Raw genomic sequence first — 17004 nt, forward strand, 5'->3', positions numbered from 1 at the left:
AGGTAAAAATGGCGCGAAAAAAAACGATATAATGGAAAACTAGTTGTTTCCTTGATAACCGCTACCCTTATCCCAAAAGACCCTACAGCTGGGACATGATGTAATCCGACCAGTGCACCGCCTTGGCTCTTTCTGCTGTGTCGCCGTTATTAAAACGGATGGCCTGGCGATGTGGTAACCGCCAGACGTCCTTGCTGTATCAGCAGATCGTCTGTAATGTAACACCACCTGGTCGACTCCACTTCCATGGCCTCTTGCTTTAGCCGTGGCAGCGTCGTTAGTTTGCTTATTACCGCCAAAAAACAGTGGTGGCACTACTTTAGTAATTCACCACCTCCGCAGATGTCTCATCGCCAGAGGCTGCCGTTTACTCTCCGGAACTCGGAGCCAAGCGATGTAAAGAACCAATGTCGGGAGTACAATACTCCACAGTTGTCATCCCTGCTCTGCCTTTTTGCTGTTTCCAGCTGTTTATCAGTACTTCGGCATTGGACGTTAAGGTATGATCTTCCAGTCATTGGTAGGCTTGGATCAGAAATAATGATTATTGTGCTCACTACCTTGCTTGCAATAGGGCAAGACCCTCTTTCAAATTGTTGATTGAACTTCCTGTTAACGATTCAAATGAATCAGCATAATGGAGTACTCGTTTCGTACAGTGAACAGTAGCTATTTTTCAGTGATTTCATTTCTGCAGAAATCTTGTCGCATATTGGACAATACAAATGCGTTGTTGTCCACATGTCTGGCTTCTTACTATGTTTGTTGAACCCAGTACCCTGGGATCTCCTTACTTTCTGCTGTGTGATTGTTCCAACCACGGCCATATTCTGAAACGAAGCCCCATTCCTGTAAGTTGGTAAGGTGTGGGATTGGTAAGCAGGGCACATGGGCTGTTGGAGTGGGACGCTGACCCCGTTTGAGGATACAAAAATTTATTTTCACCACGTTAATTAAAACAGAGCACTGGTAACAAGACAAGTATTAGTATTTGCAAATGGCGGTGATCTACACCGATTATTCAGTTGTATAAAAGTAAATAGAATAATCAAGAAATTTTAAAAGGAAAATAGCCTGATGGTCCCAACTTGAAATTAATAAATTACTTTACACAACTAAAACTTTAATGTAACTACAGATCTGAGCTCACTACTTAATTATGAAGCCTTGTGAATATGAAAAATAACAATTTGTGAAAGCTATTAGGTTTCAAAAAATACACAAATAGCAAGATCTAATAAATACAGGGCTATTACAAATGATTGAAGCGATTTCATAAATTCACTGTAGCTCCATTCATTGACATATGGTCACGACACACTACAGATACGTAGAAAAACTCAAAGTTTTGTTCGGCTGAAGCCACACTTCAGGTTTCTGCCGTCAGAGCGCTCGAGAGCGCAGTGAGACAAAATGGCGACAGGAGCCGAGAAAGCGTATGTCGTGCTTGAAATGCACTCACATCAGTCAGTCATAACAGTGCAACGACACTTCAGGACGAAGTTCAACAAAGATCCACCAACTGCTAACTCCATTCGGCGATGGTATGCGCAGTTTACAGCTTCTGGATGCCTCTGTAAGGGGAAATCAACGGGTCGGCCTGCAGTGAGCGAAGAAACGGCATAACGCGTGCGGGCAAGTTTCACGCGTAGCCCGCGAAAAATTGGCTCATGCCGCAACTGGAGACCGACAGCGCCGACTTCATGTTTCAACAGGATGGTGCTCCACCGCACTTACATCATGATGTTCGGCATTTCTTAAACAGGAGATTGGAAAACCGATGGATCGGTCGTGGTGGAGATCATGATCAGCAATTCATGTCATGGCCTCCACGCTCTCCAGACTTAACCCCATGCTATTTCTTTCTGTGGGGTTATGTGAAAGATTCAGTGCTTAAACCTCCTCTACCAAGAAACGTGCCAGAACTGCGAGCTCGCATCAACGATGCTTTCGAACTCATAGATGGGGACATGCTGCGCCGAGTGTGGGAGGAACTTGAATATCGGCTTGATGTCTGTCGAATCACTAAAGGGGCACATATCGAACATTTGTGAATGCCTAAAAAAACTTTTTGAGTTTTTGTATGTGTGTGCAAAGCATTTTGAAAATATCTCAAATAATAAAGTTATTGTAGAGCTGTGAAATCGCTTCAATCATTTGTAATAACCCTGTACATGAATTAACTATTATGAAAAACATTCGGCAATATGACGTTATGATAACCGGAAAGCTCTACACAGCAATCAGCACATTTTCGACGTTCGTCGTTCACATCGGCCTTGCGTCTGAATTCCGTGCTCAAGAGTTCAAGTGACAACGAATGGGTTGGGGTTAGGTTGATTTGTGGGAAGAGACCAAACAGCGAGGTCATCGTCTCCTCGGGTTAGGGAAGGATGGGGAAGGAAGGGGAAGGAAGTCGACTGTGCCATGTCAAGGAACCATCCCAGCATGTGCCTAAAGTGATGTAGGGAAATCACGAAAAACCTAAATCAGGTTGGCCGGACGCGGGATTGAATCGTCGTCCTGCCGAATGCGAGTCCAGTGTGCTAACCACTACGGCACTTCGCTCGGTGACAACAGGCAGGAGGGCCTGCGCACAGCAGTAACGGCTTCTAGAACACACAAACCCGTATTAATACATAGTTCACTAAAATACTAAAACCAACAGCCAAGCACTGGGCAGCGCCAACTGCAGGAAGAGATGTTAAATGTTACAGTGTGACAACCACAGTTACTATTCAAGTAATAGTTCATTACACAGACCCCTATAACGTGAAATTTCAGTTGATAAATTTATAAACCACAACTAGTTCAAGGTGATAATGACCAGACAATCAGCACACTACCTTAAATACCAAATCACCGTTTGACGGCGCAGAATAGTTACTAATCGTATTATAGTTGCCAACCAGAAGGAAGTTGACTATTCCAATTTATATTGACGGTTGAAGTTTTATAAAGAGAATAGACCGATTCATAAAATTGACCACTTAAAATTAAAACAATAATAAAAAAAGGAATCGCCGAATATCGGCCACACTTTTAATGCAACAGAACCAGGGCACAGCGCCAGTTATGTGGACTTGCAATACCAAGTATCCCAGACCCAAGACCAAGTGGTTGAAGGAATGACTAGCGAAAATCAAAGTCCTTACACAGAGCAATGACATCCAAAAGCGCCACCACACATTGGCTCACCATTTAAATTTAGTCCAGTTAACATTCACGCCAGGAAACGGCCTTGCCGCAGTAGTTACACCGGTTCCCGTGAGATCACCCAAGTTACGCGCTGTCGGGCGTGGTCGGCACTTGGATGGGTGACCATCCTGGCCGCCATGCGCTGTTGCCATTTTTCGGGGTGCACTCAGCCTCGTGATGCCAATTGAGGAGCTACTCGACCGAATAGTAGCGGCTCCGGTCACAGAAAACCATCATAACGACCGGGAGAGCGGTGTGCTGACCCCACGCTCCTCCTATCCGCATCCTCCTCTGAGGATGACACGGCGGTCGGATGGTCCCGGTAGGCCACTCGTGGCCTGGAGTGCTTTTCAACATGCACGCCAGGGGTAAACTCCCGCGTTCTCCTCATGATTCGAGGTAGACACGACCTATGTTGACCGGTGACTGCTTTCGCTATCCAGTTCGCTCGCCTCCAGACTCAGACGCCGGAATGTCAACACCGTGCGTCCTTGCAGTACATCAAGCGCCGAATGACTACTCGTGATACTCCGTACGCTATCTTCCCTCTATCACTGCTGCCGACGAGTCCCCGTCACTGCGCTGACTGATTCCTCTCGCGAGCCGCGGCCTTCCTAAATAGAGGGCGCTAACCAACCAGGACGCCGCAAAGCGCGTAACTTCGACAGAGAAACTATCCTGCCAAGAGCATCGCAGGAAGTCATAAGTGATGGATACGACTACCAATTACCGGCCGGCCGGTGTAGCCGAGCGGTTCTAGGCACTTCAGTCTGGAACGGCGCCACCGCTACGATCGCAGTTGCGAATCCTGCCTCGGGCATCAATGTGTGTGATGTCCTTAGGGTAGTTAGGTTTAAATAGTTCTAAATCCTAGTGGACTGATGACCTCAGATGTTAATTCCCATAGTGCTCAGAGCCATTTGAACCATTTTGAACCAATTACCATCAGTTTTAGGAAATATTCGCAGCCACCAACGGACCTAGCGCATAAGACATAGTGTCATTCATTCAAGCAATGCGAATACAGAGGAGTGTCTTCCCTGGTACCAGACTGGCTTTAAGAATTTTTGACTCGTCAGTGCACTATACTAGACGGCGCATCTTGAACAGACACAGAAGTAATACCGACTGTGCCCCAATACTGCGTAATAAAAGCCACTAACGTTCCTAATGTACTGCATTTATTGTCATACAGCGTAGTAAGAACGAACGGTATGGAATTGTCGTGGGGATCAGTCTCTGTTTTCTTTCTACGCGCACAGTGGTGCCTGTCTAAATTCCACAGAAGGTCTCCTGCAGGGGACCTTGTAGGTACCGTCCGTCACAAGTGAAGCTGTCAGAGCACGTACTCAGACGTATCCGAGTACTGAATGGCTAGTATTTTGAGAACATCAGTGATGTTATTAAGCAGCGTTGGGGCGAAGACAGTATTACTTATGATTCTTTTAAAGATGCACCATCCAGTATGGAAAAATTATTTCAGTGAGTCAAAAGTTCTTCGGCCCACAGTCGTATTCGAGTCTCTTTGTCGGTAAAATTATTGGTCGTAAAAGACAACGGTTCGACGTTCGAGTATCAGCACGACACAAAATTTTAGTCGGTCATCAAGCTGCAAAATAATACGCACTTAGCTTCCTCTCCAATATCCTTACTTTCACACTTGGTAGTCGAGCGAGGTATGCAGAAGTGGTTTAGTGATGTCTGGAAAGTAGAAGAGATATACAGTCAAAAGTGAAGCTGGGAGTTCAACTCGTTCCGTGCCAAGGTTCTGGGTGCTGGTCAGCTTTCAATCCGTTAGGTAGTTTAACTATTTTTGCATCCAAAGTGAAGTTGTACGACAGTGAAAGTTTTAAAAAGTGCAATTCTTCATTGTGAAATTAAAACTACAAAAAATGTCAAACCGTGAAAGAGAAACAACAGTTACGGAATGATGGCTCTCGATCTTCCACCATAACCGAGCCCATCAACATGAGGTAGCAAATATGAGGTAGCCAAGGAGGTGGAAACGTGGGTTCTATTATGCCAAGTCTGCTTGGTAGCTAAAACAGGAAAACACAATTAATTAGCAGGGGTCAAAATGAAGTATTTATTACTTAACTTCGTTGTAGTTCAAAATGGCTCTGAGCACTATGCGACTTAACTTCTGCGGTCATCAGTCGCCTAGAACGTAGAACTAATTAAACCTAACTAACCTAAGGACATTACACACATCCATGCTCGAGGCAGGATTCGAACCTGCGACCGTAGCGGTCGCTCGGTTCCAGACTGTAGCGCCTAGAACCGCACGGCCGCTGTGCCCGGCCACTTCGTTGTCCATGATCTGTTGGTTGACAATTATAGAAGACGCAACTAGCTTAAGCGTCTGTAGAATGACATAATTTACAAGTCACAAATCTTGCAGTGACGAATTAATCTCTCTTAATCTTGAATAACGAATCCGGTGTATTTAAATACAAACTTGGGACTGGGATACAAAGACGTGATGACAGCAGTGACTGAGCTGCAGACGATGATTAACATCGGCGCTGGCTGACCACTGAGCGCGGCTACGAGCTGCAGACTGGCACAACTGCACTACTCTCCTGCTACACATGAAGTGGCCTACCGGCGCCTCGCGGCAAGCATAAGTACTGCGACTGGCTATGTACTCTTTGGCTAGCACAGCCGTTTCCGTTTACCGAGAGAATCGTCCGACCCCCGGTAGCACAGTGAAAAAAAAAAGAGTGGTCAGCGTGACAGATTGTCAATCCGAAGTGCCCGGGTTCGATTCCCGGCTGGGTCGCTGGGTCGGAGATTTTTCTCCGGTCAGGGACTGGGTGTTGTGTTGCCCTAATCATCATCTCATCCCCATTGACGCGCAGGTCGCCGAAGTGGCGTCAAATCGAAAGACTTGCACCCAGCGAACGATCTATCCGACGGGAGGCCCTAGTCTCACATCGATCTCTCAGGCGGCGGTGTGGTCGTATGACGACATCACAGGGTAAAGTTAACAAAATGCAAAAACAACAGCGTTCAGCAAAAAGACAGGAAATAAGAAAGAAACAGTGATGATGATGTAACTTTAGCGAAACAAGTCGGAGTGAAAGAAGAACAATCGTGTTTCAACATCGATTCCATACAAAACAAATTTATTTGTAAGCAAACACGGGCTAGGAGGTTGGTAAAACGCGAAAGGTTCTATTACCCCATTAAAACTGACAATAAGTATCCTTTCCAACGAGTGTGTAAAGAGACAACGGCAGACGCTGTTGTTGCTTTGCTGCGCAAGTCATTAACTCTGTTGAAGTGGGAGCCGTTATTCAGTTCTCCGATATAACGAGAGATGGCACTCTAGACAAGTCACTTCAGAATCGGCTTCATGCATCTGGAAAAGACCTGCAGACAGCAGATGAGTTACGGACAGAAAGGATTTTGCTCCGAAGGGAACGAGCGTTACTTCTGTATTGTTTAAACAAGAGCTTTAAGGTCGAGAAGAGATACAAGGGACTGTATTCATTGACAAGTCTGTAGAGAACATATAATATACGGAAACCTCTATCTGCAAGTAGTTGGCTTAGCTGTCCATAAGAAGGAGAAATTTGATCAAAAAGTCGAGCGTCACAGATAAATCGAAAGCAGGTGTTCATTCATCTCTATTACCAGATGTCACGGCTTTCCTGAGAATGACTGGGCAGCCTGTTATTGCCGTAATCAACAACTGGTAGTACAAGCATTTATAGAAAAGTCTTTTTAAGATCAAAATGAAAGAGACTGCTATATTTTGAAGCGAGTGGAGGGGGGTTATGCCTTCTTGCACATTCCAATTACGTTCTCAGCCAGTTTTAGCTTTTGTCTACTATTACTCCTAGACTTTTTTTGGGGGAGACGAATAGTGATTTCTCCCATTTAGTTTTAAAGATGGAAGGAGTTCAAGGTATACCTGTCTGATTGGCCGATGATGAGCACCCAGGGTCGCTTGAGTGTTGAGTGGGTTGAGTTTTAGCCCTGTATTCTGTGCCCATTTAGATAGAGCACACAAGCCAGCACTGAAATTGTGGCTAGCTGCCTTCATTGTTACTGGTTTTAAGCTGAAGTATCGCTAGTGGTCACTACCATATATGTGGTATTTACAGCAGATTAGAACTAGGTGTATGGGACCTACTAATGAGCCCTGAAGGACGCCTAATACTACGTCTCAGTTGCGACTTCTTTTTGCCGGACATGACGTAGTGTAAGCAAGACTTCACTGAAAAATTATCATTAACATATAAGTTAATTTTTAAGTGCATAGGACAGTGTACGTCACTAGGATATGTCTGTTTCTCGCATACAGACTGCGTGTAAATCTGAGTCGGTAGTTTCTCGCATACAGACTGGGTGTAAATCTGAGTCGGTAGCCAGTGTGAGCTCGGAGTTCTTTGGAGCCACTTGACGAATGGGCCCGTAGTTCATCGTCGGTGAAGCTGAAAAGGCCGGCAGCAGAGCCGGCCATTAGCCGCGTGGGTCATTGCAGGCGAGACTGATGTGGTGGTCGGCAGTTAACCGCGGGCTGCTCTTCCCACCGAGCCTCCGAAGTCCACGGGCGCAGCGGCGTTCTAGCCTCTAATCCGCGCAGGCAAATGGGTCGGAACTGCGGCGCCGTCGCCATGCGTCACACCTCTGCTTAATCCCCGGAGTCTCTCCGGCGAGCCACTGGATGCCGTCGGGGGACCTCCGGGATTCAGCGAGGTGAGCAGGCGACGCCGTTCCCCCCTCCTCTCACTCTGCAGCAGCAAGTGTCGAGGTGCGTCCTAAACAAATAACGCTCCTATCGTAAGACTGTAAACTTTGATTGAGACATTCAAATTGGATTTAACATCCAGCAAAATTTTCGTTAATCTACAGACAATGGATAACTGCTGTTAATGGAACTGTCGTATAGTCAACTTAGAAAATAAATCAAAGCGAACAACAAATTAGCAAAAAATTAACGCTTCGTCTTAGAACCACGATCTCTCCTGTCATGATTTTTTTTTGGTCATCAGCCTACTGACTGGTTTGATGCGGCCCGCCACGAATTCCTTTCCTGTGCTAACCTCTTCATCTCAGAGTAGCACTTGCAACCTACGTCCTCAATTATTTGCTTGACGTATTCCAATCTCTGTCTTCATCTACAGTTTTTGCCCTCTACAGCTCCCTCTAGTACCATGGAAGTCATTCCCTCATGTCTTAGCAGATGTCCTATCATCCTGTCCCTTTTCCTTATCAGTGTTTTCCACATATTCCTTTCCTCTCCGATTCTGCGTAGAACCTCCTCATTCCTTACCTTATCAGTTCACCTAATTTTCAACATTCGTCTATAGCAACACATCCCAAATGCTTCGATTCTCTTCTGTTCCGATTTTCCCACAGTCCATGTTTCACTACCATACAATGCTGTACTCCAGACGTACATCCTCAGAAATTTCTTCCTCAAATTAAGACCGAAGTGTCTTGATTTTTCTTTAGCCTTGCTTCCGTTATTAGCCGTAACGCCAGAATTGCCTCTCTCGTCCCTTTACTTTTCCTAAAGCCAAACTGATCGTCACCTAGCGCATTCTCAATTTTCTTTTCCATTCTTCTGTATATTATTCTTGTAAGCAGCTTCGATGCATGAGCTGTTAAGCTGATTGTGCGATAATTCTCGCACTTGTCAGCTCTTGCCGTCTTCGGAATTGTGTGGATGATGCTTTTCCGAAAGTCAGATGGTATATCGCCAGACTCATATTCTACACACCAACGTGAATAGTCGTTTTGTTGCCACTTCCCCCAATGATTTTAGAAATTCTGATGGAATGTTATCTATCCCTTCTGCCTTATTTGACCGTAAGTCCTCCAAAGCTCTTTTAAATTCCGATTCTAATACTGGATCCCCTATATCTTCTAAATCGATTCCTGTTTCTTCTTCTATCACATCAGACACATCTTCACCCTCATAGAGGCTTTCAATGTATTCTTTCCACCTATCTGCTCTCTCCTCTGCATTTAACAGTGGAATTCCCGTTGCACTCTTAATGTTACCACCGTTGCTTTTAATGTCACCAAAGGTTGTTTTGACTTTCCTGAGTCTGTCCTTCCGACAATCATATCTTTTTCGATGTCTTCACATTTTTCCTGCAGTCATTTCGTCTTAGCTTCCCTGCACTTCCTATTTATTTCATTCCTCAGCGACTTGTATTTCTGTATTCCTGATTTTCCCGGAACATGATTGTACTTCCTCCTTTCATCAATCAACTGAAGTATTTCTTCTGTTACCCATGGTTTCTTCGCAGCTACCTTCTTTGTACCTATGTTTTCCTTCCCAACTTCTGTGATGGCCCTTTTTAGAGATGTACATTCCTCTTCAACTGTACTGCCTTCTGCGCTATTCCTTATTGCTGTATCTATAGCGTTAGAGAACTTCAAACGTATCTCGTCATTCCTTAGCACTTCCGTATCCCACTTCTTTGCGTATTGATTCTTCCTGACTAATGTCTTGAACTTCAGCCTACTCTTCACCATTACTATATTGTGATCTGAGTCTATATCTGCTCCTGGGTACGCCTTACAATCCAGTATCTGATTTCGGAATCTCTGTCTGACCATGATGTAATCTAATTGAAATCTTCCCGTATCTCCTGGCCTTTTCCAAGTATACCTCCTCCTCTTGTGATTCTTGAACAGGGTATTCGCTATTACTAGCTGAAACTTGTTACAGAACTCAATTAGTCTTTCTCCTCTTTCATTCCTAGTCCCAAGCCCATATTCTCCTGTAACCTTTTCTTCTACTCCTTCCTCTACAACTGCATTCCAGTCGCCCATGACTATTAGATTTTCGTCCCCCTTTACATACTGCATTACCCTTTCAATATCCTCATACACTTTCTCTATCTGTTCATCTTCAGCTTGCGACGTCGGCATGTATACCTGAACTATTGTTGTCGGTGTTGGTCTGCTGTCGATTCTGATTAGAACAACCCAGTCACTGAACTGTTCACAGTAACACACCCTCTGCCCTACCTTCCTATTCATAACGAATCCTACACCTGTTATACCATTTTCTGCTGCTGTTGATATTCCTGTCATGATAAGTAAACAAATACTGTCTGGACCACAAGATCTTTTATTAACGGTGAGCGGCTCCTCCTGGTTTGGACGGCAAATATTTTCCTAATTTTTTCATTTTACTATGACTCTGCAGACATCAGAAACAATGTACTGCCTTAGGCAGCTCTGCAGAATACGGTAGCAGCTTGCAGAAAGCTGATTCCCACGTAGGTAGTGGTGACAACTGGACTATATGACGTGGTAGTGAATCATTGGAGTCGACAATAGTGTGCGAGCCTTGAGAACGAATTTTACTTCGCAGTCGATATGTTGCAAAACCATAAGTGTTTTGGCGTGAAACTCAGAATTTTCTTTATGGAGTATTAGGCTGCTGCTTAAGTTCGCAGCACCTTGTTTTTCATTGTTACTAGTTTACCTATTGGTATTTTGTCACTTGGAGATAGTGAGTGGAGCAGTGGACGTTAGAAAATTGGGTGACAAGTGGAGAAATTGGAAAATTTCCGACTATGTGTGAACTCAGTAGAGTGGTGACAGCAGCAGAGGCAGTCAGAAACTGCCGACCGATGTGACCGAGCGATTCTAGCCGCTACAATCTGGAACCGCGCGACTGCTACGGTCGCATATTCGAATCCTGCCTCGGGCATGGATGTGTGGGATGTCCTTATGTTAGTTAGGTTTAAGTAGTTCTTAGTTCTAGGGGACTGATGGCCTCATAAGTTAAGTCCCATAGTGCTCAGAGCCATTTTTTGCAATCAGAAACATATGCGCGTGTGTGGAGTAGGCCTAATGCCATTAGACAGAATACGCTAAGGAAATGGTTTTCTCGTTTTAAGGAGGATCGGTTTGACGTTTGTAACTGCCCACGTTCATAAAGATCTTCGGAATTTGATGAAGATCATTTAAACACATTAATTTCTCAATGATCCATGTCAGTGTATCCGAGAACTGGCAAATCTGATGAACTGTGATGATTCCACCATCCTGCGAAGTCTGCATGCAATGAGCAAGGTTCAAAAATCCAGTGTATGGGGACCGCAGGCTCTAAGACAAAGTCTCAAAAATCAGTATCTGTATCTCAGATTGCTCGTCATTAATAGGCTCTTGAACAACACCGACCTTTGCTATCCTGTATCGTTACTGGTGACGATACATAGTGTCTGTATGATGACATAAGGAAAAGAAAGGAATGGTTCAGCCCAAACAAAGCAGAAACTCGCCTTGGAAAGACGGGCGTGCATCCACAAAAGTTAATGTTATGCATCTGGTGGAATAGCGACGGTGTAATTTCTACGAATAGCTTCTACGCGTGTAACCACCACTGCTGACATTTATTGTCAACAAATGAGACGTCTTGCAATCCAAGAACAACGACCAGGAAGACAGCGTGAGGTGTTGCTATCCCATGATAACGCCCATCAGCCTCCTGGTAGTCTGACAAAAAGCACTGTACTACATTTGCGTTGGGAAGTCATTCCGCGTCCGCCTTATTGACATGATCTTGTCCCTTCTGATTCTTACCTTTTTCGCTCTCTATCGAACAACATTCAACGATATTGCTTCCTGGATGAAAATGCGTTCCGGGCATGGCTCGACGACTTCTTTTCCTCTAAACGCCGTTTCTACAGTCTCTGAATCGAAAAGTTACCCCAGCGTTGGCATACCATTGTAAATAATGGAGAATCTATTACTGATGACATATCTGTGTCATGTGTATCTGTTGTGTTTATTAAACATAAGGGAAAGCGTTACGAACTTAGGCGCCAGTTATCAGAATCCACTTCTGGCATTCCAGGTATAAGCAGGAGTCCACAGGTCATCAGAGCTTCAATACAATAATAACCATGTACAGCAAACCATTTAATTCAGTAGACAAATTAATACTGTTAGATTATTAGAAAAGTATCAGGGGCTACAATGTCTTACAATTTAAGGAAGAGATTGTAGCTGCGCGCCGATTTCGCCAGCCGGCGATAGGAAGTACTCGGCGCCTGTTCCTAATTCGATATCCGGTGATGCCGCGTGGGATTAGCCGAGTGGTCTGAGGCACTGCAGTCATGGACTGTGCGGCTGGTCCCGGCGGAGGTTCGAGTCCTCCCCCGGGCATGGGTGTGTATGTTTGTCCTTAGGATAATTTAGGTTAAGTAGTGTGTAAGCTTAGGGACTTATGACCTCAGCAGTTAAGTCCCATAGTGCTCAGAGCCATTTGAACCAAGTTAAGTCCCATAAGATTTCACACACACACACATATCCGGTGGTAAGGCATACTAATGGCTAGTCTTACTGTGATAGTCTGTTCTGCAGTGCTCTCGAATTATATCAACAATTTTAGGTGAAACGTTTCACACTATTTACTTGGATTTCATTTACGGCGTTTTCTAATAAGCCCATCGTAATGCCATCCAATGACTTCCCAAGTAAAATACAGTGTGACAGTTATTGAACTAAATGCAGTGAAATCGTCATAGCTTCTGAACGGTTAACGTTAGGACGTTAAAACTGCAGGGTTGCCCACGGAACATGATGTTAATTAGCATGGGCATGTGCGTGGTTTGGTTTAGCGATAAAATCCACTTTCATTTGGATGGGTTCGTTATCAAGCAAAACTGGCGCATTTGGGGGACTGAGAATCCGCATTTCGCGGTCGAGAAGTCGGTGCGATATTCCTTGATGGCACGGTGACTATCGAACGGTGTGTGAAGGGTTTGGAAGGTGATTTCATCCCCATTATGCAAAGTGACCCTGATATCGACCAGATGTGTTTCATACAAGACGGAGCTCGACCCTATCGAAGCAGGAGTGTGACGTCCTGGAGAAGCACTATGGATACCGCACTCTGGCTTTGAGGTAACCAGAGGCCACTGGCATGGGTCTGGACTGGCCGCCATATTATCTGGATCTGAACACATGCTACTCCTTTTTGTGGGGCTATGTTAAAGACAAGGTGTATAACAATAACCCAAAAACCATTGCTCTACTGAAAGCAGCCATCCAGGAGGTCATCGACAACATTGATGTTCCGACACTTCAGCGGGTCATGCGGTATTTCGCTATTCGTCTTCGTCACGTTATCGCCAATGATGGCAGGCATGTCGAACATGTCACAACCTAAATCCCATTATCTTTAGTGACGTATACATGTTGAATAAAGTGTGTGCAAAAAAAAAAAAAATTATTCAAATGTGTGAGAATTCCTAAGGGACCAAACTGCGGAGGTCATCGTTCCCTAAGCTTCACACTTCTTAAAACTAACTTATGCTAAGAACAACACACACACACACCCATGCTCGAAGGAGGACTCGAAACTCCGGGGGGAGGGCCGTGCAGTCCGTGACATGGCGGCTCAAACCGCGCGGTCACTCCACGTGGCAAAGTGTGTGCACACTGTAGTTTGTAATCAATTTACGTTTTTCCCCATATGGTTCAATAATTGTCACCCCGTAGCAACCCGCATGTCCACTTATAATCACAGGTAGCCTTGTTCGCATCTTCTGAAGAATCCAAAGCGCAAAAGAAGTGAATCGAGGGATAAGATTTACGACAGATTCACACACAAACGTAGGATGCAATCCTACACGGTGACTCATTAAGACAATCCAGGAAAGGTTTAGCTTACCTAGCGCTGTCTCGTATGGCATGACCAGTTATAGCGCCCGTAACCCACACCACTTTCTACGATGAACTTTAATGGTGAGAAGAGATCTCGTAACGGCTATTGGTTTCAATCTGCCCAGTAGAGTGTAGTCCGTGAACAGTAGTGCAGTAAAAAGTTGTGATCTAGAGAGTGTTTATTTGTTATAAAAGTGGCAAATTAATAAGAATGTTATGAAACACACTGATGAACCAAAACATTACGATTACTTGCGAAATACCTTGCTGATCTGTCTTTGGAATGAAATACAGCCGCTATTCTGGGTGACATGGATTAAGAAATTTTTTGGTACATTTGCCAAGGAATATGGCATGACACGTCTATGAAAAGGTCCTGGAAATTACGGGCCAGTGATACCTGGGCGTGGGTAATTGCTGATAGCGTCCCAGATGTTTTCCATCACGCTCATATGAATCTGGAGGCCAAGACATCAACGTGAGTTCACTGTCACGTTTCTCACGCTACTGTAACAAGACTCTAGCCTTGTGACACCGACAGATACCTTGCAGGAATATGCCATCGCCGTCGAAGAAGAATTCAAGCTCAAACTGACGCAAATCGGCTGCAATACACTGAGGTGACAAAAGTCATGCGATAGCGATATGCACATTTATATATGGCGGTAGTATAGCGTCCACAGTGCATAAAAGGACAATGCATTGGTGGAGCTGTCATTTGTAGTCAGGTGATTCATGTAAAAAGGTTGACGATGTGATTATGGCCCACGAGAGGAATTAACACACTTGCAAGACACACTGGTAGTTGAGCTACACACATGGGACATTCCATTTCATAAATCATTAGGAAATTCAGTATACAAGATCCACAGTATCAAGAGTATGTCGAGAACTCGAAATTTCAGGTATTATCCCTCACCACGGACAATGCAATGGCCGACAGCCTTCACTTAACCACCGAGAGCCGCGGCATTTGCGTAGAGTTGTCAGCGCTGACACACAAGAAACACTGGGTGAAATAATTGCAGAAATCAGTATGGAACATACGACGATCATATCAGTTAGAATGATGCGGCGAAATCTGGCGTTAACGGGCTATAGCAGCAGACGACCGACGCGAATGCCTTTGCTAACAGCCTACAATGTGTCTCGTGGGCTCGTGACACTATCTATTGGATTGTAGACGACTGGAAAACGGTGGCCGCGTCGAATGAGTGCCGATATCTTGGTAAGAGCTGATGGTAGTGTGCGACTGTGGCAAAGACTCTACGAAGCCGTCGATCCAGTACTCACATTGTCCAAGCTGATGGTGGCTCCACAATGGTCTGCGCTGTGTTTACATGGAGTGGACTGCATCCTTTGGTCCAGCTGAACCAATCAGTGACTAGAAATGTTTATATTCTGCTACTTGGAGTTCATTTACACACATTCGTGGACCTAATTTTTTATAGATGGAAATTTGCAAATGTCAGCAGGTCACAACTGTTCGTAATTCGATTGACAACATTCTAGACAATTCGAGCGAATGATTAGGCCACCCAGACAGCCCACGTGAATCCCACCGAAGATCTATTGGACACAATCGAGAGATCAGTTGTGCAGAAAATACTGCACCGGCAACGCTTCCGCAATTATGGACGGTTATAGAGGCAGCATCGCTTAATACTTCTGCAGGGGACCTCCAACGACTTGTTTAGACCGTGTCATGTCGAACTGTTACACTTCACTGGGTGAAAGGATGTCCGAAATGATATTGTGTGGTATCGCAAAACTTTGGCACCTTAGGGTAATGTTCAGACAGTCCATCTGTCATGGTGCCTTCCGTTCTATCATAGATCCCATGGAAGTTCAGATTAACGTTCCCCATAGCATAATACTGCCCACAATATGTACTGCGTCCGTGGTGTGGTGCACGTGTGTAGAAACCTTCACTTGTATAGCAGCGTAACCACGACCATCGACCAGAGCCGGCCGGAGTGGCCGTGCGGTTCTGGGCGCTACAGTCTGTAGCCGAGCGACCGCTACGGTCGCAGGTTCGAATCCTGCCTCGGGCATGGATGTGTGTGATGTACTTAGGTTAGTTAGGTTTAATTAGTTCTAAGTTCTAGGCGACTGATTACCTCAGCAGTTGAGTCGCATAGTGCTCAGAGCCATTTGAACCATTTTAGCCATCGACCAGAAGTAAATAACTTTATTCATCTGACCAGGCGACACAATCCCACTGAGCCACGGTCCATAGCTGATGATCTCGTACCCAATGCAATGGTGACTGACAGTGCTATTAGATCAACATAGGAACGATTTAAGCGAGGGGGGATTAGTCTGCTGCGGAGCCCCATCTTCAACAACGGGCGCTGAATAGCGTGTTCTGAAACACCTGTCGCTCCACGTCAGATCTGCCACAGGTCGCCGGCCATCCTGCCTTACAAAGCTGACAAGCCACCGAGCTTCTCGTTTTTCAAACGAAGGATCCGGTTTTAAAAAGTTACATCTACTACATCGATAGTTTGAGAAATGACTCAACTCAGTTCTTGTAACAGACTAGGTTAGTTACTAAATTGGGCAGAATAACAGAAGTAGCGGCAAATGAAATGTAGGAAAAACTGAAAATATCCGTACCTGAAGCTGCAAATGAAGAACTGGGAGAAAAAAAGAATCCCTGAAAGGCGTAGGAAATATACACCACGGCGGAGTGAAGAGATACAAAACCTCGTAGATGAGAAGAACGCTGCTTATGAGAAATGGCTATTTACACAAAACACTCAAGGTAGGTTAAATTATAACGACAAAAGGAGAAGTGTATAGAAAGACATAACAAAGGCTATGTGCAAGTACTGGGAAGACACATGCCAAGATATAAACCTAGTAGCACGCAACGCAGAAATAAATAAAGCATTGAAAGTAGTGATAGGAATATGAAGGCAACATAAAGACATAGCAGGAAAGAGTCTTATGTCTATGGAGGAGTGGGAAACATATTACAAATATCTACTAACGGAAAACGAGGCAGAATTCAGAGGCAGTTACGAAAACCATCATCTCAACGCAAACAGAAGAACAAACAACAGTAGAAATAGAGGATGCAAGGCAAGATTTCCAACAAACGGAAAGTGGGAAAGCTATAGGACTGAGTAATTACCTGTGGAACGTTCTTAA

The sequence above is a fragment of the Schistocerca cancellata genome, chromosome 8, assembly GCF_023864275.1.
Source record: "Schistocerca cancellata isolate TAMUIC-IGC-003103 chromosome 8, iqSchCanc2.1, whole genome shotgun sequence".
Classification (NCBI taxonomy): domain Eukaryota; kingdom Metazoa; phylum Arthropoda; class Insecta; order Orthoptera; family Acrididae; genus Schistocerca; species Schistocerca cancellata.